The sequence below is a fragment of the Palaemon carinicauda genome, chromosome 8, assembly GCF_036898095.1.
Source record: "Palaemon carinicauda isolate YSFRI2023 chromosome 8, ASM3689809v2, whole genome shotgun sequence".
Taxonomy (NCBI): Eukaryota; Metazoa; Arthropoda; class Malacostraca; order Decapoda; family Palaemonidae; genus Palaemon; species Palaemon carinicauda.
The window spans coordinates 41,077,412-41,100,271 of record NC_090732.1 but is presented as its reverse complement, the minus strand read 5'-3'; the positions used below and the strand labels follow the sequence as shown (position 1 = coordinate 41,100,271).

The 22,860-nt window shown below is 43.7% G+C and overlaps 1 protein-coding gene across 2 annotated transcripts in view; it reads right to left on the bottom strand.

Moving 5' to 3' along the window:
* Exo70 (exocyst complex component 7) overlaps positions 1-22,860 on the bottom strand; it is a 394,184-nt gene that overhangs the window by 274,825 nt on the left and 96,499 nt on the right. The window lies entirely within an intron of this gene.

Genomic DNA, 22,860 nt, shown 5'->3' with positions numbered 1-22,860 from the left:
GAGAGAGAGAGAGAGAGAGAGAGAGAGAGAGAGAGAGAGAGAGAGAGAGAGAGAGAGAGAGAGAGAGAGAGAGAGAGAGGAGAGAGAGAGAGAGAGAGAGAGAGAGAGAGAGAGAGAGAGAGAGAGAGAGGAGAGAGAGAGAGAGAGGAGAGAGAGAGAGAGAGAGAGAGAGATAACCAATCATTCTTTGTTATTCATCTCAGACTTAACCATGGTTAAACTTTGCCCTCCACTATCTGCTACTTGTCCATCAGAGAGCCTGAGATGTTTAAACCATTTATTGTGTTATCACCACAGGGTCATTGGAGAATGTCTCCATGTTCCTCTGGGTTACATCTTGCAGGAAATGGGCGGTGGAGGTCATTAGATGCTTTTACACGCCAGCTGACAAGGCCTGCGTCACAGAGTATTTTTCATAAACGCTAGGAGCATAGTACTACCCTTAACAATATAAGCTCTAGGTTTCCTCAATGAAGAGAAGAATCAGGATTCAATGCTCAGTCCATGACGTTGCAAATCCAAGCCAAGAACGTGTTCTTGGTGATCCTTTTTTTGACCTTCTCCGAGCTGATGAAGAGTGCTGACATTCGGGGGCAGGCTCTTGTAGTTCTCTAGAGGTAGCCCCTCAATTTCTTCCCTGGCATAGTAGACGTTGATTTGGATCATTGGTCAGGCTACAAAGGACTCCCAATCCGAAGGTCTCAAATCTGGGATCTCAGCTGCCAGGAACGGAGTCGAGTATTACCTGACCCATCGTCGTGAATGAGAGACGTTGAAGAAGGCCCATGAAATTTGCCGACTCTTTTGGGGGATATCGCTACTTATTAGGGTCAAACAAGCAACAACATATAATGACTTCAATCAATCACAGAAATTACTAATTACCAGATTCGTTTAAGAGAACTCAAGACCCTTTCTCTACATAAAGAATTCATTGCGTTGTTACAAAGACAAAAGGACATACTATATTCTATTGCGCTTTTTCCCCCCAATTATTACTTACTAGTTTCATATGAAGTTCTTGTCGAGTTCGGATTACAATAGGCAAGGGTAAACCACGATACCATAAATATATATTTAATTTTACCCAGTCACGGAATCCCACGCACATATATACATATCCCTAGCGATTTATCCCATTCAAGGCAATTAAATATTATATGATACTAATCCAAACTTCGGTTGACTAATTCATCCACTTCATTAAATGCTGGAAAGGAACGGCATCGTTAATCAAAGTGAAATTCTCTTCACTCTGATTAAGTTCTCCTGTTACCAAACCACGCTACTAACGTTGAGACTTAAGAAGCGACAGACAGCAACTGTGGCCGTTACCTTTGCTGCCTCTGTCGTGAAAATAATACGTTCGCTCTCTCACCCAAACCCACGACTTCGGCCTCGTTCGCTCACGACAAAGAAACAACAAAATGAACGAAGCCAACAAACCAACACGAACCGAACGAAACTATCAAACAATTTACATCGCATTGTTAACCAATTATACAACTATTCACAAGACAATATTCCTTGGTAACAATGCTTATTACTATTAAATATAAATAAAACATTCATTAGTACACAAACCTCCACATTTCCACTTAACGCAATGTAATATAAAGGAACATTTTCCATATACAACATGAACATAGATATTCAATAACAATTGATTTTCCATGTCGTTATTGTAAGTAACGACACATTCCCCGACACAAAAAGTTATAATATACAAGTATTTACAAAAGTCCCTTTTGAATCAAATCTTTTCTAGTTTCTGCAGCCACCCGATGGTCGGGTATTCACTTCAGGAATTTGGGCAGGATCAGGAGTCTCAACTTCTTGCCACAACTCTAACTGGTACAACTTCACAATGGGACGCATGATCTGGCCATGGGAGGTTTTGAGGGTAGCTACCCTAACTGCATTGTCAGACCCCACATGCACCTGAATCACCTGACCCAACTTCCATTTGTTTCTTGGCCCTTCATCATGTACGAGGACGACATCTCCTATTTTGGGCCAAGAATTATGTTGGACTCCAATTCGATGAGTCTCTCTTAAAGAAATCAAATATTCATGTTCCCATCTTTTCCATAATTGATCACACAATTTGGATATGTAAAGGAATCTCTTTTCTACATTTTCAGTTTTACTAAACAATGGATCTTCAGATACCTCCTCCCAATTAATCGTTTCCTTGGGAAAGGATCTTAATTTTCTACCCAAGATCAGGTGGTTAGGTGTTAAAATCTCCTTCTGATCAAGGTCCCCCGATGTGTAGCTTAGTGGCCTGTCATTTATGATAGATTCCAATTCCCCCAAAATGCAGGATAATTCATCATAACTAAGAAGAGCTCGACCGACTACCTTCTTCATACAGGTCTTCAATAGTCCGATCAATCTCTCCCAGATTGCACCAAACCAAGGTGCTCTTGCTGGTATATATTTCCACTTACACTCTATTTTCTCCAGATGGCTTTGAAAAAGGGGGCTATCTGCCATCGTTTTCAGATATTCAGATGCTGCTATGAAAGTAGTGGTGTTGTCACTCAACATTAGTGAAGGAAACCCTTTACGGCTGCTAAACTTCCGGAAGGCCATGAGGAATGAGTCAGCGGACTGATTTCTGACTACTTCCAGATGTATACCCCTTGTGATCGGGCATGTGAATAGTATGACGTACACCTTCTCTGGATTTTGCTTCCCTTCCTTTATCTATAACGCCCCGGCGTAATCCACCCCCGTAACGCTAAAAGGTTGTTTCCGTTATACCCGGAATTCCGGCAATGGGGGCATTATATTAGTTCTATATGGTTTTCCTTGAACTTTCTTACAGATCACGCAATGATGTAACACACTCTTGACCAGTTGACGCAGCTGTGGTATCCAGAACTCCTGTCTTACACTAGCTACAGTAGCATTCACCCCCATGTGTGCTTGCATCACATGATGTCGTCTTATTATTAACTTGCTCAGAACACAACCCTTTGGCAGTAAAGTAGGATATTTGACTTCTTCAGGCAGTGTCGCGTGTTCCAACCTGCCTCTACATCTCAGTACATTATTATCCAAAAACAGATTCAACTGGCGAATTAATGTTAATTTTGGGTTTGTTTCCTCCCTCTTCAGGGCTTTATATTCTTCTGGAAAGTACTCTCTCTGCACGAGAACAATTGTTTTGACCTTTCCTTCTTGTAACTCTTCCAGAGTCAAACTACTGTACCAGTTTTTCTGTCATTGGTTGATAGTTTGCAATTCTTAACAAATCGCATTATCCAAGCTATGGTCTTAAAGACCTTGTCAGCTCTGCTGAATCTTTCCCAATCCAGCAGGTGTGTTCTATGTCTCCTACGACATTGACCACAATGTCCTGTTTAGCCTGTATATGTGTACACCCCACCCATGACCTATCAATTGGCAGAGTATGATTTTTTAACCATGGAGGTCCCTCCCACCAAAAGGAGTTTTTTGCTAACACCTTAGCACTCTTTCCCCATGTCAACCAATCACTGGGATTTTCAGATGAGGGTACGTACGACAGGACTGATCCCGGAATCAAAGAGTTAATCTCAATTACTCTGTTTCTCACAAACACAGGCAGAACATTACTGGACACAATCCAGCTAAGGGCAACTTTACTGTCTGACCAGACATATAATTATTTAAACTCCTTCTCATCAAAGGAGTCAATAATAAAGTTGGTCATTCTTGCTCCTAGCAACAATGCCATTAGTTTCAATTTCGGAATTGTCAACTCCTTGATGGGCGCCACTCTACCCTTTGCTAAAATTATATTAGAGCTTTCACCATTTGCTCTATAGGCCACACAACCATATGAAGTTTCGCTAGCATCGCAGAATATGTGTAAGGTATCACCAGTTCCTAGGCTAGCACTCCTCAGAAAAGATATTTCAAAACACTTCTCCAAGTCCTTACGTATTTCACTCCATTCCTCTTGTAGCGGGTTGGTGAGTTGTTCGTCCCAATCCAGATGTTGCTTCCACAATTTCTGCAAAAATATCCTTGCTTTCATAGTAACAGGGAGAAGCAATCCCAATGGATCGTATATTTGGGCAACGGTACTGAGAATCTCTTTCTTTGTTTGACTCGATCTATTAATATGAGTTGGATTGATAGTTAAGACGTCTTTAATTATATCCCAATTCAATCCCAATACTTTATGAATTTGTTTTTGTTTGGCTTCAATTTTATAAGCAGCAGCAATAGTTTGTATAGACTCGCTATTGCTAACCCACTCCTTCAAATATAAGTGAGCCTGAACAAATATTTTTTTGGCATTAAAGTATAAATCTATCAACTCAGATTCACTATTAGCCGTAAATTACAAATTATCTACGTACAAACCTTTCTTCAATCTTTCCACTACATCCACTGTATTGGACCGGGGTAACCATGAGATCACAGTGGACAAGTGATGCTTGATGGTTGCATTTAGAAGAAAAGGTGAACATGTAGCTCCAAATAATACTACTCTAAATCTGTATACTATTAATTTACTATTGGGATCTGTTGGATTTTCCAACCATAAAAAACGCGTATAATTGCGATCTTCTTCACGCAACTGTACCATTAAATATGCCTTCTCAATATCACTAATACAAGAAAAAGTGTTAGTTCTAAATTGCAGCAGGACTATGAGTAGATCAGCCGCTACGTGTGGTCCAGTCCATAGACAATCATTTAGGCTTAATCCATTTTTACCTTGTTTTGGTGAGCAATCAAACACTATTCTTATTGGAGTAGTGGCACTGTCTTTAAGCACTCCATGATGAGCCAAGTAATGACAATCCACATCAGATTTATTATAGATCACCTTCTCAATGAATCCTCTATCTTCTTGCTCTTGCAAGACTTTCTGATAATGATCCAAGTAATTCACATCCTTCTGAAACTTGATGCTCTGCTGTCGAAGTCTACTCATGGCTAAACCAAAATTTGTCTTCAATCTGAATCTATTGGTTCTCCACGGCAACGCCACAACATACTGTTTATCAATTTCAGAATAGGTTATAGTGCTCTCAAAGTCCTTTAAGACCCTCTGGTCTTGTTCTCGCAACTCACTGCAATCTATTCCCAGTCTGTCCAAACTCCACAATGCGTCCAGATCAGTCTTGGGATTTTTATTATGAGTAGCTTCAATTTCTTCAGTTTGTACAGCTAGCTTCAAAATTGTCACTTGAGTCTCCCTAGTGGGGGGAGCACTACATGTGCATGTCACCACATAACCGAATATGATCGGCAGCAATATTAAGTTTCTAACCCTTTTGAACACTGGATGCAAAATATTGTAAACATTATCAACCCCTATCAACAATTCAATAGTTGATTGATTCTCAACAGGCAAATCAAAATCTTTATCAGCCGAGCTGATCTTAGTTTTACATAACGACCTTAAACTTCTCTTAACGTCGAATTTCTTCGCATATTCTGGCAGCTCATCCACCACTATGCAGTCCATTATTATCAACTTACCTTTATGCGGTATGGCGACGCTTATCATCTCGTATTCATGAACAGGTTTACTATCTAGATAACCTCTCAAGGTTATCTTTTCAACTCCTTTGGACCTATATTGCAGTCTCTCTGGAGCCGATCTTTTAATGAATGTCCTCTCGGCACAAGAATCCAACAGCCCTTTAAGTCGTACCATGCGACCTTTCTTCACTTTCAGGGGAATTGTTGCTATTGGTAATATGGATTGCTTACCTGACTTATTTGGTTTGTCCTGCTCATTTACTGACAGCGTTCCCACTTGTACACCACTTTGTTTATTCTTGCTTTGCTTTCTTGTTTGGTCTCTATCACACAGATGCAATGATGTCTCATCTTACAACCATTATTGCAACTTGATTTGTCACAGTCCACACTAAAATGCTTCTTAGAAGCACACACAAAACATAACTGTAAAGCTCTGATGCGATTCAACCTTTCATCTCTGGTTGCGTAAGTTTTGCACTGTGTCCACCAATGTTCTTTATCACAAAGAGCACATCTTGTGGATTGCTGATAACTGGACTTATTCACATTTCCCTTGGTTTTCTGTCTAACAGCTTGGGATTGATTTACCGTGAATGTAGATATTGACGACAGAGTTTCAGTTTTATTCACATCAGTTGCAACAAATGTTCTTAGATTGCGAATTCCCTCTTCTAGGTATTTCTTAAAGGTGTCTAATACCAACCAATCGTCTCCACACCTACGCTTCTCAGTCTCACTCACGCTTTGAGGCAATTTGGTATAGAGCAAAATAACATAAAGCTCATTTAATTCCAGCCTTTCACTTTCAAGCAATCTTATTGAGCATTCAAAATTAGCTCTGAAAGTTTGCAATGATTCAGAATTGGCAGCAGGAGACTCCATTTCTAACAATCTTCTCACCAGAACATGCTTAATTTCCTCTCTCTTTCCATAAGTAGATAGGAGAAGAGCTACAGCTTGTGGATAATTGGTGGCCTCAAATTTAAATCCCAAGATTAATTTCGAAGCTTCTCCTGTGAGCAAACTTTGTAAATATGAAAACTTCTGAATTGGTTCTAAGTCTTTCCGCTGGTGTACCGACACATCGTATAGTTCCCAGAAGGAATTCCATTCTAATATATCTCCAGAGTAATGCGGAAGATCCAGTTTGGGCAATCTAATACTGGCTGTAGGTAGTGGCGGTGGTTGCGTTAGCGGATTTAGTAACTTCAAATTGTTAGTAATAGAGCTATTGAGTTTGCCGATATGTGTACGGACATTTCTTGCATATTCAGCTTGATTTATCATTTCATCAGACATTTCTTCTTCTTTGACTAAATCCAAAATTTGTTCATCCAAAGCAGGAACTTTGTTAAGATTATCTAAAATACAATCCCTATGGGAAGTTATAGCATCAATATCAGTTGAATCGATCACTTCGGTCATCTTCCCAATAAAACGTGTGATAACGGATTTATAACCGCCACGTCTACGCTGCAACGACTCCATTGTGACAAGACCAAACTCAGAAATACAAATATAATATATTCAAATTTTCAATAATTAATAAATATGCATCCAACTATAATAACTGGGTTCAAAAGTTAAATAAGCAAATTTTCACAAAGGTGACTAATCACCCAATAATTTTCTCCCAAATTAAACAATGAAAAGGAGAAATTTTATTATACGAGCATACTGGAATGTGCAGGCCCTGTCCCATACTTAACCCAGCCCTAAATCTGAAGGGGAAGGACGGGGTAACCACGATCCTACTCACCTTCTACCACCCTTTACTTTTCACATATTTGTTTGGCTCAATGCAAATACGTTGAGCCAACGCCTTGTAACTTTTATGATGGAAATGAATCCCATCTCTGGCTAAATCACCTTCTGATAATAAAGTAGGGATCACCCTAACTCTTGTATCTCGCTTTAATTTTTTGTTTAAACAGTTTTTTCTCTTTTGATAGTTTTCGGCAGAGGTTCTAGATGGTGTTTTACCTATTTCTATTACCATAACAAAAACCTCTGAATTATTGATTGTACGTAAACTCTCTACCAATCCTAGAATATTTTTGTGAATACTATTCACCAGGTTAGGGTTATCTCCTGGTACATCTAAGTCATTGATACCTATGAACAACATAGTGATACTAGGCTCATAGGTAGTAAGTTCGGTTATCAGGCCAGGTGTCATAAGGTTGGTTGTAACAGCCCCTGGTCTACCAAATGTCTTATATTCTAAGGGTTCCAATAATGCCGATCTACCACTATGAAAACAATTCTCTATATGGGTGACATGAGAATGTCCCACAATAGCTACTTTACGCTTCATTATTAAATTGTTAAACGAGAAATATTCTAACAAGAGAAAATTTACATTAATTCAAAGTAAGTGAAAATAACAGAACCAAATTTAAGACTTAAGGCAAGCAGGACAAGGCCTTACTAATTTAATCAAACTTCATATTCGAAACCATTTTAATCAAGCCTGAAGTCCCTCTAACCTACAAATAGCGCGAAAAGAAAAGTATTTAATGTTTCTTGCGGCACCTCACAAAGAGAAAAGGAGACGGGTTAACCACGTCTGGTTATGTAGGCAGGATACCGCATACCAATTTAAAGAAACGCGCAAAAACAAGAGGATTCAACAAGGTTAGGGAGAGTAGGCATTATCCAGCAAAACATCAACACAACATAGTTAATAGCAAGAAAACCATGCGTAAATGTCCAATAGAATCACCAACGGTATTAATCGTACATGTGACTAAACCAAAGAATAATTATATGATCGGCATTCAAAACTAAGAAATTATAAAAAAATCTCGCAAATTTCATATAAACCTGGTTAACACGGTAACATATTTCTGCGGACTTCTACTAAAGATTCATCAAACTGGCTTACGACTTCATATATACCGCGGACAAGTACTACAAACTTTTACCAACTTGGCTCACAACACCGAATATACTGCTGACATATCCTGGTCACGGCACCAAATATCGCTACTTATTAGGGTCAAACAAGCAACAACATATAATGACTTCAATCAATTACAGAAATTACTAATTACCAGATTCGTTTAAAAGAACTCAAGACCCTTTCTCTACATAAAGAATTCATTGCGTTGTGTTACAAAGACAAAAGGACCTACTACATTCTATTGTGCTTTTTCCCCCCAATTATTACTTACTAATTTCATATGAAGTTCTTGCCAAGTTCGGATTACAATAGGCAAGGGTAAACCACGATACCATTAATATATATTTAATTTTACCCAGTCACGGAATCCCACGCACAGATATGCATATCCCTAGTGATTTATCCTATTCAAGGCAATTAAATAATATATGATACTCATCCAAACTTCGGTTGACTAATTCATCCACTTCATTAAATGCTGAAAAGGAACGGCATCGTTAATCAAAGTGAAATTCTCTTCACTCTGATTAAGTTCTCCTGTTACCAAACCACGCTACGAACGTTGAGACTTGAGAAGCGACAGACAGCAACTGTGGCTGTTACCTTTGCTGCCTCTGTCGTGAAAATAATACGTTCGCTCTCTCACCCAAACCCACGACTTCGGCCTCGTTCGCTCACGACAAAGAAACAACAAAATGAACGAAGCCAACAAACCAACACGAACCGAACGAAACTATCAAACAATTTACATCGCATTGTTAACCAATTACAGTGAACCCTCGCTACTTCGCGGTTCGACCATCGCGGATTCACCACTTCGCGGATTTTTTTCATAACCCATGTATATACATATATCGCGGATTTTCCAGAAATATCGAAAATACCGCGATGTGACCGATGGTGCGAGATTGGAGAAAGTAAGGAAAATTGAATCGTGATTGATTTTCAATATAAATGAAACTTTGAGGAGCAACAAAGATATCATTTGTTAGAGAGATAGAGAGAGGTAAGGAATGGGAGGTAGTGAAAAGTAGCCCAGAGAGAGAGAGAGAGAGAGAGAGAGAGAGAGAGAGAGAGAGAGAGAGAGAGAGAGAGGGAGGAGTTTAAATGTAATAAACAAAAAAATTTGATAGGTTATAACACATTGGTGCTTATGTAATATCAACTGTATACTGTAGACGGTTTGAATAAGTTAAGAAAAGATATAAATGATACTTTGTTAGTGTATTCGTACACACTCAATAGCGGCAGCTAGATGACAGCTGATCTAATCACAGCCAAAAGTAAAAAAAAAAAGAAGTCAACAATACTCGATTTTTAAAACAAACCCGAAATTTAAAAACAAAAGTACATGCTTTCTTAATGTGCAATTAACTATTTAAAGAGTGGCAATTTTCTAGAATAAAATGATATTTCCCAAAAAATAGTGGTTTGCTGATGAAATCGGATGCCGTATTTTTAGCTATGATTGAAATGGATGTACACTCGGTCTAATTATTTCGTTTCGTATTTAATTGACACTAAGAAAACTAATTTTAGTTTCTTCATCTAAATGTAAGTATTGTATAACACGAAGAGAGAGAGAGAGAGAGAGAGAGAGAGAGAGAGAGAGAGAGAGAGAGAGAGAGAGAGAGAGAGAGATCAGCTGTTGTACTCAAATGGCATGTTTTTGTTTCGTGAGAATTTCATCGCCACGACTTTAACAACAACATACTGTACTGAACTTTACAGTATTATACAGACTACTGTAATATGATAAAGTAAAATATTTGTAATCTATTTTATATGAAATGGGGCTATTTTTTTTTTGTTTAAAATTTACATTTACGTATGTAAAACAACTCTCTCTCTCTCTCTCTCTCTCTCTCTCTCTCTCTCTCTCGTAGATTGTTTTCCTGCTTTGCTACGTATGTATGATTTGATATAGATACGGTAAATAATATTTGTAATAACATATTTTATTAAAGCTTTTACTGTAATATCATTATTTATCACTTTAATCATGCACGTTAAATTCCTTAGTTTGTTTACTGAGGGTACTTTATGACGCCGTCGTTTCAGGCGGCGTCATAAAGAAAAACATTTCATTTGGAAGTCCTAAGAAAAATTAAGTAAAACATTAGTAATAACCAAATCAACATACTGTACTGAATAATCAATATAATCGATGCAGAAACTAACCTATACACAGATGTGTAAATGCGTTTGATTCTTCATTATAATCAGAGATGAACGTAAACAAAACATTGGTTGCCATTTTTTATCGTGCTTTTTGGCGTGTTTAGGAAACGCATGATATAAAGTCGCCCTAAATATTTGTGCCTGTTTTAGTTTAGGGTACGTTAGTACATGCATTAAGTGTTCTGTACATTAAAGGGTAGTTTGTTAACAGTACTACGTACAAGGGAAGGTTTTAAAAGTCTGAATATACATGTTAAATAAATAGGTAAATATGGTGTCACTACTTCGCGGATTTTCACCTATCGCGGCCGGGTCTGGAACCTATCTACCGCGATAAACGAGGGTTCACTGTATACAACTATTCACAAGACAATATTCCTTGGTAACAATGTTTATTACAATTAAATATAAATAAAACATTCATTTGTACACAAACCTCCACATTTCCACTTAACGCAATGTAATATAAAGGAACATTTTCTATATACAACATGAACATAGATATTCAATAACAATTGATTTTCCATGTCGTTATTGTAAGTAACGGCAAGGGAAGCCAACGAGAGCAGGAGACCTGTCATCAAGGTCAGGTGAAGATCTGTTGCTTGGCCTTCTGGGTTGCAGGGGGGCACTCTTCAGAAACCGAAGAGCGCGAACCATGCTCTGTAGAGGAGGTCTCCCTTCCGACTGAGGGCAGGAAGGCTCAAAACTCTGTATGGAGAGAGGTGATACCGGTGCCGCCTAGGGATGGTTGATTTCTTTCGGTCGAAGGTGAGGTTTCAAGGACAAGCAGTGGCCTGCCGTCACCAAGGATGAGAGAAGCTTTTCCTCCCGAAGGTAAACAAGGAACTACGCTATTGCTGGAGTTGTGGTATCGAGGGGGAGAGGTGCCCCTTCCACGACACCAACTACAAAGACAGCTCAATTGGCCTGGAAGACTGAAGCCGAAGATCTGCGAAGGTATCCAAACATCCTCTTCGCAATTTGTAGGGGAGGCCTCTCTGAGAGAAAAGGTGCTGGATAGTCTCCAGGTAAGAAGTCGTATCAAAGCTACAGCTTTGTGAAAGATGTTCACATGTTGCTGTTAAGAGTAGATCGTGTCGTGGAGGGAGTATTCTTGGGATTTCCGTAAGCAGCTGAAGAAGGTACAGGACCCATCCCGTAAATGTCACGCAGAACTAAAAGGGTCAGGGCCTGATTGAGGATGATCTTGTCTTGTTAAGCACTGTGACGAGCCGAGAGAAGGTTGTGACTCAAAGACAATGTGAAAGCAACTGAGTAAATTTATTATAGAACACTCTCCTTTATATACAAAAGCTCAAAGCAACAAGAATTTTCATGTTTGAAAAACAGACACTGTTACAGAGGAGAATAGCAGACATGTTTAATCTGGTTCATTTTAGTGTGAGGGAAGAGCGAATGTACAAGCATAATATATACACAAAATGAACTATGTACGATCGTGTGACACAGGGTTGGTACAGCACCCTTGTCCTCAAGCAGCCTGGGGAAAAAAAACGGCTAAAATGTCGATATTGACCCTCTCTTGCTGGATGCACCCTGCAGTGAAGCTTAGGTATCCGAGGCTGGTGAATAGTTGAGCGGAAGCCAGTTGTTCAAGGACGTCGCGATGAGATCCACTGGCAGGAAACTCCACAACATCAAACCTTTGTAGGCTACTGGAACATACAAAGACTTAGCGAGGACCATTATCCGAGTAGCTCTGTTCCGAAGACCGTGAAAACCTTCCTGCTTGTCCGGAATGGATCGAGCTGATAGGGAAACCGAGTTGTCTTCTGCCCCTTAGCCTACCATGCTAGACGACAAAGGTGTTGTGAAAAAACAAGTATCGCCCTGATTGTTTTACATGAGCCACCACCATGGCGTTGTCGTTTGCCAATACTACCGAGTGACCTGACAGGGACTGATGTATCTGCTGTCGGGCTAGGAAGGCTGCCCTCATCTCTAGGAGATTTAAATGATGGTACCATTCGAACTCTGATTAGAGCCTGGAGGCCGAGTGGTACAGCATGTGGTCCACCACCCATTTCTTTGATGCATCCGAGAGCATCAAATCCGGGGAAGGGACGAGGAGGATGGCTCCTCGGATGGGTCCCGTAAAGAAAAGAGAAAAGGGAGATCCCTCGAGCTGCACCACCTGGGATCTGGCTGCACCTGAAGAGGTTGAATTTAAAGGAGTCCAATGCGGGTTTGACGAACCAGAGTGAAACGGTGACCCATAAGACATAACCACTGCTGGCTGAAAGTGCGTCTTGTAGAAGGAAAAGCATACCACCATCTTCCGCCTTGGACCCCGTCGTTCTGCGGAAAATTTCTGGAGGCTGATGACTATAAACAGGTCTAAGAATACCTGTCTCTGATAAGGGGGCAATGATATCTGTCGAGATTCACTTCAATCCTCAGAATGTAGTAAACTCTAGGAGTTGTCTCGGTGGTGAAACAGGTAAGCCACCGAGTTTGTTAGGATCAGCCAGTCGCCCTGAAGTCTCGGAGAACAAAGCCGATCCTATAGGCCCAAGTTGACACTTGGGTAAAACATCTTGTGAAAATCTGAGGTGCTGTTGAAACCGAAGCACCACACATTGACATAGTATGCCTGTATTTGAAGATACTTCATTGATGACTGATGTCCTGGAATCCAGGAGTATGAGTCCTGGTGGTTGAACATGCACATGAAGTCCAGTGGGTTTGTTTGTTTGACCGTATGCCTTCTCCTCGCCAAATAGTTTGATGAATTAACATGTTCCAGGAGGAGACAACTAAAATTGGAGAATTCTACCGGAAAGAAACGACTGTAGAAGCTCGAAGATACCATTATGAAACATGATGTTCTGCCAAAAAGACGTAACGCCTGAGTCCGGGAGTCGGACTGAATGTTCGGATTTGCATAGATTAGAGAGAGAACCACCCTCCCACCTCAACAAGTGGGAGGATAAGAAGATGCGCATGCTCTTGTAGCTGAGCTGCGGATTCTCCATCAGGCTAAGCGTTGGTCGTGTAAGCCTCTTCAGAGGTGGATCCCCAGCTGGAGAGCTAAGGTTGCTCATATAAGTCCTGAGGGAGCATAGGCCAACGGAGACAGAGAGCAAGAGAAGAGGAATCCTTGCATTTAAGTTGCTATAGCCATAGTGTAAGCATGAACTTAATTCGATCCCCTAGACCAGAGGGAAAGATAAAAGGAATAACCCCATGGGGTTATGTCTCTTGATGCAGGTGTTAAGGGGCGAGGGGAAGATCTAAGGAATCAGCCCAAAATCCATGTCAGAGATTCAACAAGTTCTCGAACTTGTGGAGAGGAGCGAAGCAAAAAATCCCAGGGATTATGTCAACAAAATTCCCTCGGCAGAGGTTAGAGGTCAGAAGACTCTTGTTAAGGCAACCGCTGAGTAGAACTATGTTCTGTCTACCTGGAGGCGGCGTATAGGTATGGTACGGACTCCTTCGGGAGTAATGTGGAGCCCTAAGAACGATACTTTGTTGGCGCCAAAGGTACACTTGTCGTACCAGACTAGAAGGCCATTCTGTTATAGGCGGTCGAACTCGATGCAGAGGTGACGGAAGTGTTCCTATTTGGTGGAAAAGAACACAAGTACGTCGTCCAATGACCGCAGGGGCTTCAGTCGAAGATCTTGTCAATGAAGATATTGGCTTGTAAGGAAACATATACAGTACCAAAAAGAGACGCAAGGGAAGAGGTAGCAAGTGGAAGAGGCGACTTCGTCTGCCCACTAGTAGTAAAAGAAGTAGTACCAGCAGCAGTCGTGGTGCGAAGAAAACTTACGTGAGGGACGAACGTTCATGAACGCTGACGAGGTTCTGGAGAGCCAGTGACAAAGACTGTGTCCTCTTCAAAGCTCAAAGAAGAAGAAGAGAGGAGCATCAGGAACTGGAAACACTGTACTTGTGTAAAATGTTATTTTTATTAATAAAATAAATTTTTGAATATACTTACCCGATAATCATGTAGCTGTCAACTCCGTTGCCCGACAGAATTCTATGGAGGGATACGCCAGCTATCACAATACTAGAAGGGGGTGTACTTACCAGCGCCACCTGTGGCCAGGTACTCAATCATTTGTTGTTTACACCTCCTCAATTATTCCTCGGTCCACTGGTTCTCTCTGGGGAGGAAAGGGAGGGTCGATTAAATCATGATTATCGGGTAAGTATATTCAAAAATTTATTTTATTAATAAAAATAACATTTTTCAATATTAAACTTACCCGATAATCATGTAGCTGATTCACACCCAGGGAGGTGGGTGAAAACCAGTGTACATGATTAAAGGATAGCTAAGTATCCCCAAATTTCATATAACAGTTATCTCAAATAACAATGAAATAATAAGTACCTGGTAAGGAAGTCGAATAGAACCGTTACTCTGCCTTTTATTTAAAGTTCGTCTTCCTTACTGAGCGCAGCGTTCCTCTTGGAGGCTGAATCAACCCAAAGGTGCCAAAGTACAAGGGGTTGCAACCCTACTAAAGGACCTCTACCAAACCTTTAACCCCGGCGCTTCTCAAGAATGAATAGACCACCCGCCAAATCCAAGGATGCGGAAGGCTTCTTAGCCTACCGTAACAACCATAAAAACAACAATAAAAGTATTCAAGAGAAAGGTTAAAAAAGGTTATGGGATTATGGGAATGTAGTGGCTGAGCCCTCACCTACTACTGCACTCGCTGCTACGAATGGTCCCAGGGTGTAGCAGTTCTCGTAAAGAGACTGGACATCTTTCAGATAAAATGATGCAAACACTGACTTGCTCCTCCAATAGGTTGCATCCATAATGCTCTGCAGAGAACGGTTTTTATTAAAGGCCAACGAAGTAGCAACAGCTCTTACTTCGTGGGTCCTTACCTTCAGCAACGCAAGGTCTTCCTCCTTTAAGTGAGAATGTGCTTCTCTGATCAGAAGCCTTATATAGTACGAAAGCCCATTCTTGGACATGGGTCTCGAGGGTTTCTTGATGGCACACCATAAGGCTTCTGACTGTCCTCGAATAGGTTTAGACCTCTTCAGATAATATTTGAGAGCTCTGACAGGGCAAAGAACTCTCTCTAGTTCGTTACCTACCATGTTGGAGAGGCTAGGTATTTCGAACGATCTAGGCCAAGGACGTGAAGGAAGTTCGTTCTTTGCTAGGAATCCAAGCTGAAAAGAACATGTAGCTGATTCGGTTGTGAAACCAATGTTCTTGCTGAAGGCATGAACCTCACTGACTCTCTTAGCTGTTGCAAGGCAAACGAGAAAAGCAGTCTTGAGGGTAAGATCCTTGAAGGAAGCTGACTGGAGAGGTTCGAACCTAGATGTCATAAGGAACCTTAAGACTACGTCCAGATTCCAGCCTGGAGTGGAAAGACGACGTTCTTTAGACGTCTCAAAAGACTTGAGAATGTCTTGAAGGTCCTTGTTGGAAGACAGGTCCAAACCCCTGTGGCGGAGGACTGAGGCCAACATGCTCCTATACCCTTTAATTGTAGAAGTAGAAAGGGATCTCTCATTCCTAAGATGAATCAGGAAGTCAGCTATTTGGATCACAGAGGTATTGGTAGAGGATATTGAATTGGCTCTACACCAGCTTCGGAAGACCTCCCACTTAGACTGGTAGACTCTACGAGTGGAAATTCTTCTAGCTCTGGCAATCGCACTGGCTGCCTCCTTCGAAAAGCCTCTAGCTCTAGCGAATCTTTCGACAGTCTGAAGGCAGTCAGTCGAAGAGCGTGGAGGTTTGGGTGCAACCTGTCTACGTGTGGTTGACGTAGAAGGTCCACTCTTAGAGGTAGAGTCCTGGGGAAGTCGACTAGCCATTGACGTACCTCTGTGTACCATTCTCTTGCAGGCCAAAGGGGAGCAACCAGCGTCAGCCGTGTCCCTTCGTGCGAGACGAATTTCTGCAGAACTTTGTTTATAATCTTGAACGGAGGGAATGCGTACAGGTCGAGATGGGACCAGTTCAGAAGGAAAGCATCTACATGAACCGCTGCAGGGTCTGGAACAGGGGAACAATAAAGCGGAAGTCTCTTGGTGATGGAGGTGGCAAACAGGTCTATGGTAGGCTGACCCCACAACGTCCAAAGTCTGTTGCACACACTCTTGTGGAGGGTCCATTCCGTGGGAATGACCTGATTCCTTCTGCTGAGGCGATCCGCTGAAACATTCATATCGCCCTGGATGAACCTCGTGACCAGAGTGAGGTTTAGACCTCTTGACCAAATGAGGAGGTCCCTTGCGATCTCGTAAAGGCTCCTCGAATGGGTCCCTCCTTGCTTGGAGATGTAAGCCAAGGCTGTGGTGTTGTCTGAATTCACCTCCACCACTTTGCCTAGCAGGAGGGACTTGAAGTTCAACAGGGCAAGATGGACTGCAAACAGTTCCTTGCAATTGATGTGGAGTAATCCTTGTTCCTTGTTCCACACTCCTGAGCATTCCCGTCCGTCCAAGGTCGCACCCCAGCCCGAGTCCGATGCATCCGAGAAGAGAAGAAGATGGGGGGTCTGGATGGCCAATGATAGACCCTCCTTGAGAAGAAGATTGTGCTTCCACCACCGGAGAGTGGTCTTCATCTCTTGGTTGATAGGGATAGAGACTGCTTCTAGAGTCGAGCCCTTGTCCCAATGAGCTGCAAGATGGAATTGAAGAGGGCGGAGGTGGAGTCTCCCCAGCTCGACAAACAGGGCCAGAGATGAGAGGGTCCCTGTGAGACTCATCCACTGTCTCACTGAGCAATTGCTCCTCTTCAGCATGCTCATGATGCACTGTAGGGCTTGGTTTATCCTGGGGGCCGATGGAAAAGCCCGAAAATCCCGACTCTGAATCTCCATTCCCAGATACACAATGGATTGGGAGGGAATGAGTTGAGATTTCTCTAAATTGACTAATAGACCTAGGTCTCTGATTAGATCTAAAGTCCAAGAGAGGTTCTCCAGACAACGACGACTCGTGGAGGCTCTCAACAGCCAGTCGTCTAGGTAGAGGGAGGCTCTGATGTTCGATAAGTGCAGGAATTTCGCTACATTCCTCATCAGATGAGTAAAGACCATAGGAGCTGTGCTTAGGCCAAAACACAGGGCTTGGAACTGATAGACAACCTTTCCGAAAACGAATCTCAGGAAAGGTTGGGAGTCTGGATGAATGGGAACGTGAAAGTATGCATCTTTCAAGTCCAATGAGACCATCCAGTCCTCCTGTCTGACCGCTGCTAAGACCGACTTGGTCGTCTCCATTGTGAACGTCTGCTTGGTGACATACTCGTTGAGAGAGCTGACGTCCAGCACCGGTCTCCAACCTCCTGTCTTTTTGGCCACAAGAAAGAGACGGTTGTAGAAGCCCGGGGATTGATGGTCCCGGACTATAACCACTGCCTTCTTCTGCACAAGTAGCGACACCTCCTGTTGCAATGCTAGCCTCTTGTCCTCTTCTTTGTAGTTGGGAGAGAGGTTGATGGGCGATGTGGTCAGAGGCGGTTTGAGGCAGAATGGAATCCTGTAACCGTACCTCAGCCAACTGACAGACTGTGCGTCTGCACCTCTCTTCTCCCAGGCTTGCCAGAAGATCTTGAGCCTGGCACCTACTGTTGTCTGGAGAATCTGAGAGTCAGTGTTTTCCCTTGGATGTCCTGGGTCCTTTCTTAGACTTGCCCCTGTGAGAGTCTGGACGGGAGCTTCCTCGGCTGGGGGCTCTACCACGAAAGGGCGGTATGAACCTAGTGGCCGGGGTATCAGCCACTGGAGAGCGATAAGTCTTGGGGACAGAGGTGGTAACCTTAGACTTACGAGCCGATGAAGCTACAAGATCGTGCGTGTCCTTCTGTATCAGGGCAGCCGACAAGTCCTTAACTAGCTCCTCTGGAAAGAGGAACTTAGAGAGTGGAGCAAAAAGGAGCTGAGACCGCTGGCACGGTGTAATGCTGGCTGAGAGGAAGGAACACAGTTGTTCTCTTTTCTTCAACACCCCTGATACAAATAACGACGCTAGCTCACCCGATCCATCCCTGATAGCCTTATCCATGCAGGACATAATTAACATGGCAGAGTCTTTGTCCGCAGGAGATGTTTTCTTGCTGAGGGCTCCCAGGCACCAGTCGAGAAAATTGAACATCTCGAAAGCTCTGAACAACCCTTTCAGAAGATGATCCAGGTCTGAGAAGGTCCAACAAACCTTCGAGCGTCTCATCGCAGTCCTCCTAGGCGAGTCCACCAGACTTGAGAAGTCAGCCTGGGCAGAGGCAGGAACTCCCAAGCCTGGTGCTTCCCCTGTGGCATACCAAACGCAACCTTTCGATGCGAGCTTCGTTGGAGGGAACATGAAGGAAGTCTTGCCCAGGTGTTGTTTAGACTGAAGCCAATCCCCTAAGATCCTTAAGGCCCTCTTGGAGGATCTAGCTAGGACAAGCTTAGTATAGCACGACTTAGCTTGTTGCACGCCTAGCGAAAACTCAGATGGAGGAGAGCGGGGAACAGCAGAGACGAAGTGGTCAGGGTAAAGCTCCCTGAGTAGAGCCAAGACCTTTCTAAAATCAACAGACAATGGAGAAGGCTTAGACTCCTCCACGTCTGATGAGGGATCAAGATGTGCCTCCTCATCATCCGACACTTCATCAGCAGAAGGTAGCGAAGCAAAAGGACCAGAATGCTGAACCGCAGAGTCAGAATGGGTAGGAACAACAGCAGAGGTTTCCTCAACTTGAGGGAAAACCTGAGGTTCAGACTGCATAGGTTGAACAACAGTCGGAGCAGAAGGCAGGTGCAAGGGTGAAGGAGGATGACTCCTAGCAAGAGTTGCACCCAAGGAATGCACCAGCTGAACGGAGGACGGAGGCGGAGTAGTCCGTTCCTGTTCCTGTGGTATGAGTGGAGCGTGAAGAGACCGAGGCTGTGCAGAACAAGGTAAAGTTCCCGCAAGCAGAGATGTCTGAGGAGCAGGATCAGGGTGCACGGGTAGAGCTCGGTGCAGCAACTGAGGAGACTGACTCACAGGTGGAAGAGGTTGTTGTACCTCCACCGAGAGTTGCACCGCCGGTGGAGCAGCCAGGGGAGGAGGAGGAAGAGTGGAGTAATCCTCCTGATCCCAAACCGAAGGTTGCCTTAAAGAAGGCTGATGCTGAACAACACTGGGAACAGTGAACACAGAAAGTGGTTCAACCTCGTATGCCTGGCAGATGGAGCTGCGACTGGGTGCAGCGAGTGCAGGAGGTTGGTGCACCACCGGTGCAGGTGGGTGCAGCACAGGCTGAACGGGTGCAGAAGGTTGGTGCACCACCGGTGCAGGCGGGTGCAGCACAGGCTGAACGGGTGCAGGAGGTTGGTGCACCACCGGTACAGGCGGGTGCAGCACAGGCTGAACGGGTGCAGGAGTTAGGTGCACCACCGGTGCAGGCGGGTGCAGCACAGGCTGAACGGGTGCAGGAGGTTGATGCACCACAGGTGCAGGAGGAGCAACACTCTCAGCACGACACTCACGCATCAGGTCCGACAGCTGAGCTTGCATGGACTGAAGCATAGACCACTTGGGATCAGCAGAGACAGTGGCAGACTGAGGTAAAGCCATAACAGTGGTTGCACCACCGGTGCAGCTCTGTTGTACCTTACTCCTCTTGGGCGGAGTACAGTCGCTAGATGACTGAGGCGAGTCAGAGCTGAGCCAACTACTGCAACCTGGCTGAGCACTCGATGGCTGGACTCTGCGTTTAAGCGGTCTAGAGACCTGAGACCAACGTTTCTTCCCCGAGAGAAGATCAGCGGACGAGCGGAAGACGGGCTCAATCGTCTGCAAGTGGGAGTGACGGTCTGTGGAAGACACGCCCGCAACCACTGAGGATAATTCTGTGCGCCTAACAAGGCCTGCCGAACCCTTATGCCCTTCGACATTGCTTCTCCCCTGGGCTTGGGAGCTTGCAAGAGGTCCCGGACTGGGAGAACGACTGGCTCGCACAGAAAAATCCCCACGCACCACACTGGCACTAACACTAGTACAAGGCACTGCACCGACACTAGCACTCGTCACAGCACTGGCACTAACTTCACCCACTGCACTCTTGGCCTTCAACTCTTTCACTTCGGCCATCAGAGACTTATGGTCACTTACCACTGACTCTACCTTATCGCCTAAAGCCTGAATAGCGCGTAAAACCACTGACATATCAGGCGGAGGGCACACAGTAGGATCGGGGGTAGCCACTACAGGGGTAGGATCAGGTTGGGGATCATGAGATGAGGAAAATAAAGAAGAGTGAGAAGAACTCCTCCTAGCTCTAATTCTCTCTAACTTAGAAGAATACTTCAAAAGTCGGACAAAATCCAATTCCGAAAGTCCGGCGCATTCCTCACATCGATTTTCTAACTGACAGGGTCTGTCCCTACAGTCCGAACAAGCGGTGTGAGGATCTACCGAGACCTTCGGAATACGTCTATTGCAAGACCTACATCGTCTATGGGAGGGGGCTTGCGAAATGTCAGACATTTTGTTTTCAAGAGAAGTCAAAGGGAGATCCAAAAAACAAGCAAAAAATCGTTAACCGTTAAACTGAATTAAATAAAAGCTATCTAGCTAATATCAGAAGGTTTCTAGTAATGCGACAGCCGTAAATCAAAGAGAATACATCACCAAATAAGCGAGAATAAACTCGAAGACCATAAGCGTATCCCAGAACGTCTAGCCGGAGGCACGACAGAGGAATAATTGAGGAGGTGTAAACAACAAATGATTGAGTACCTGGCCACAGGTGGCGCTGGTAAGTACACCCCCTTCTAGTATTGTGATAGCTGGCGTATCCCTCCATAGAATTCTGTCGGGCAACGGAGTTGACAGCTACATGATTATCGGGTAAGTTTAATATTGAAAAACCAAAAGTTTTAATAGGCGGTCGAGGTATTAAGAGACAAGGTTGACGATTGTGCTATATCCCATCATCGATGTAGAGAGCTGGGTTAGGTTCCAAGAAGGGAGTTTGTGCTAAACTCCCTCAATAATATGTCGTGGGAAGCACTACTGAAGTAGAATAACTCAAAGAGACTAAAAGAATGATGATCTGTCATCTAGATGAAAATACTAGCATCTCTGATGAATAGAGGCAGTCTCTCTCACTAGAAAGAGCAGAGTGCTTGTTTGAAGTAAGGACCGCAGACGGTAGAGTTCTGCGATCCCCACCCGCAAGAAGTTTTCCGTCAAATGAAGCCCCCAAAAAAACACATCAGGGACGAGCCTTCGAAGATTCTTTGGACACCATCGGAAAATCTACCTGCAAATGGGAAGAGCAGTTCGTCAAAGGCAGAGAGCAACTTTATCTCGGAAGGAAAATTTGCGAGCTGGGAGGTGTGACACTAAATAGTGGTCATACCAGAGGATGTGACGAGCTGCTTGCAGAGAAAAAAGATGATGAAAACAGAGTCAAAACTGGAAACGAGCTGGACTGGGTTGCCTCATTGCAAGTCCTGAAGTGCGTGTGATCATACATAGAGGGAATGTCAGGTGCTGATAACAGTTGCTGGGACTCCAGCAACCTGGAAGAGAGCTGATGAGAGATGATCACGAGATGGTGAACAGTGATCACGAGCTGATGAGTGAAAATCCTGATCTGTGATGATCCTGATCTGTTGAGTAACGATCACGATCTGGCGAGTGATGATCATAGTTTAGTGGGAGCGAGCTGACGGTGTAGCTGCAGCATGACTGGGCGATTCTATTGGCAAGACGAGTTAGCTGGGCAATACGAGTCTGTTGGGTGTGACGGTCTGCCGGACGAGACAAGTTCGCTAGGGGTGACCAGTATGCTGGACGAGACAAGTCTGCTGGGCGAGACGAGTCTTCTAGACACGATGAGGTATGGGCGAGACGAGTCTATTGGGTGACAAGGTCGGCTACCAAAGAAGGACGGCGAATGACGAATCGAATTCCCGCTGGAGGAATCTCCCATGGGTAATGCCGAAAAGGTGAAGGAAATCCCTCCTGCGCACGGGAAAGGCAACCAACATATGCTGCCGCTGTCGGAAATTCTCTATGCAAGCAGTAATATTACCAAATAGTGGCTGGTGGAGAATCTCTCTTGGAAGGGAAATTTCTAACACCTGGAAATTAACCTCCAGCCAGCACTCTGCTTCCTCTCAACAAGCTCTAGCTCAGATTTAAGGTCAACATCGAGTGTTGCCTGAGAAACGAGGCCGAAGTACAGCAACAGCTCTGGAGGAAGACCGATCCCGCAAATGGGAAAGGCTAATGTCAGCGCGACGATGGACAGGAATGAAGAATTCAATACCAGA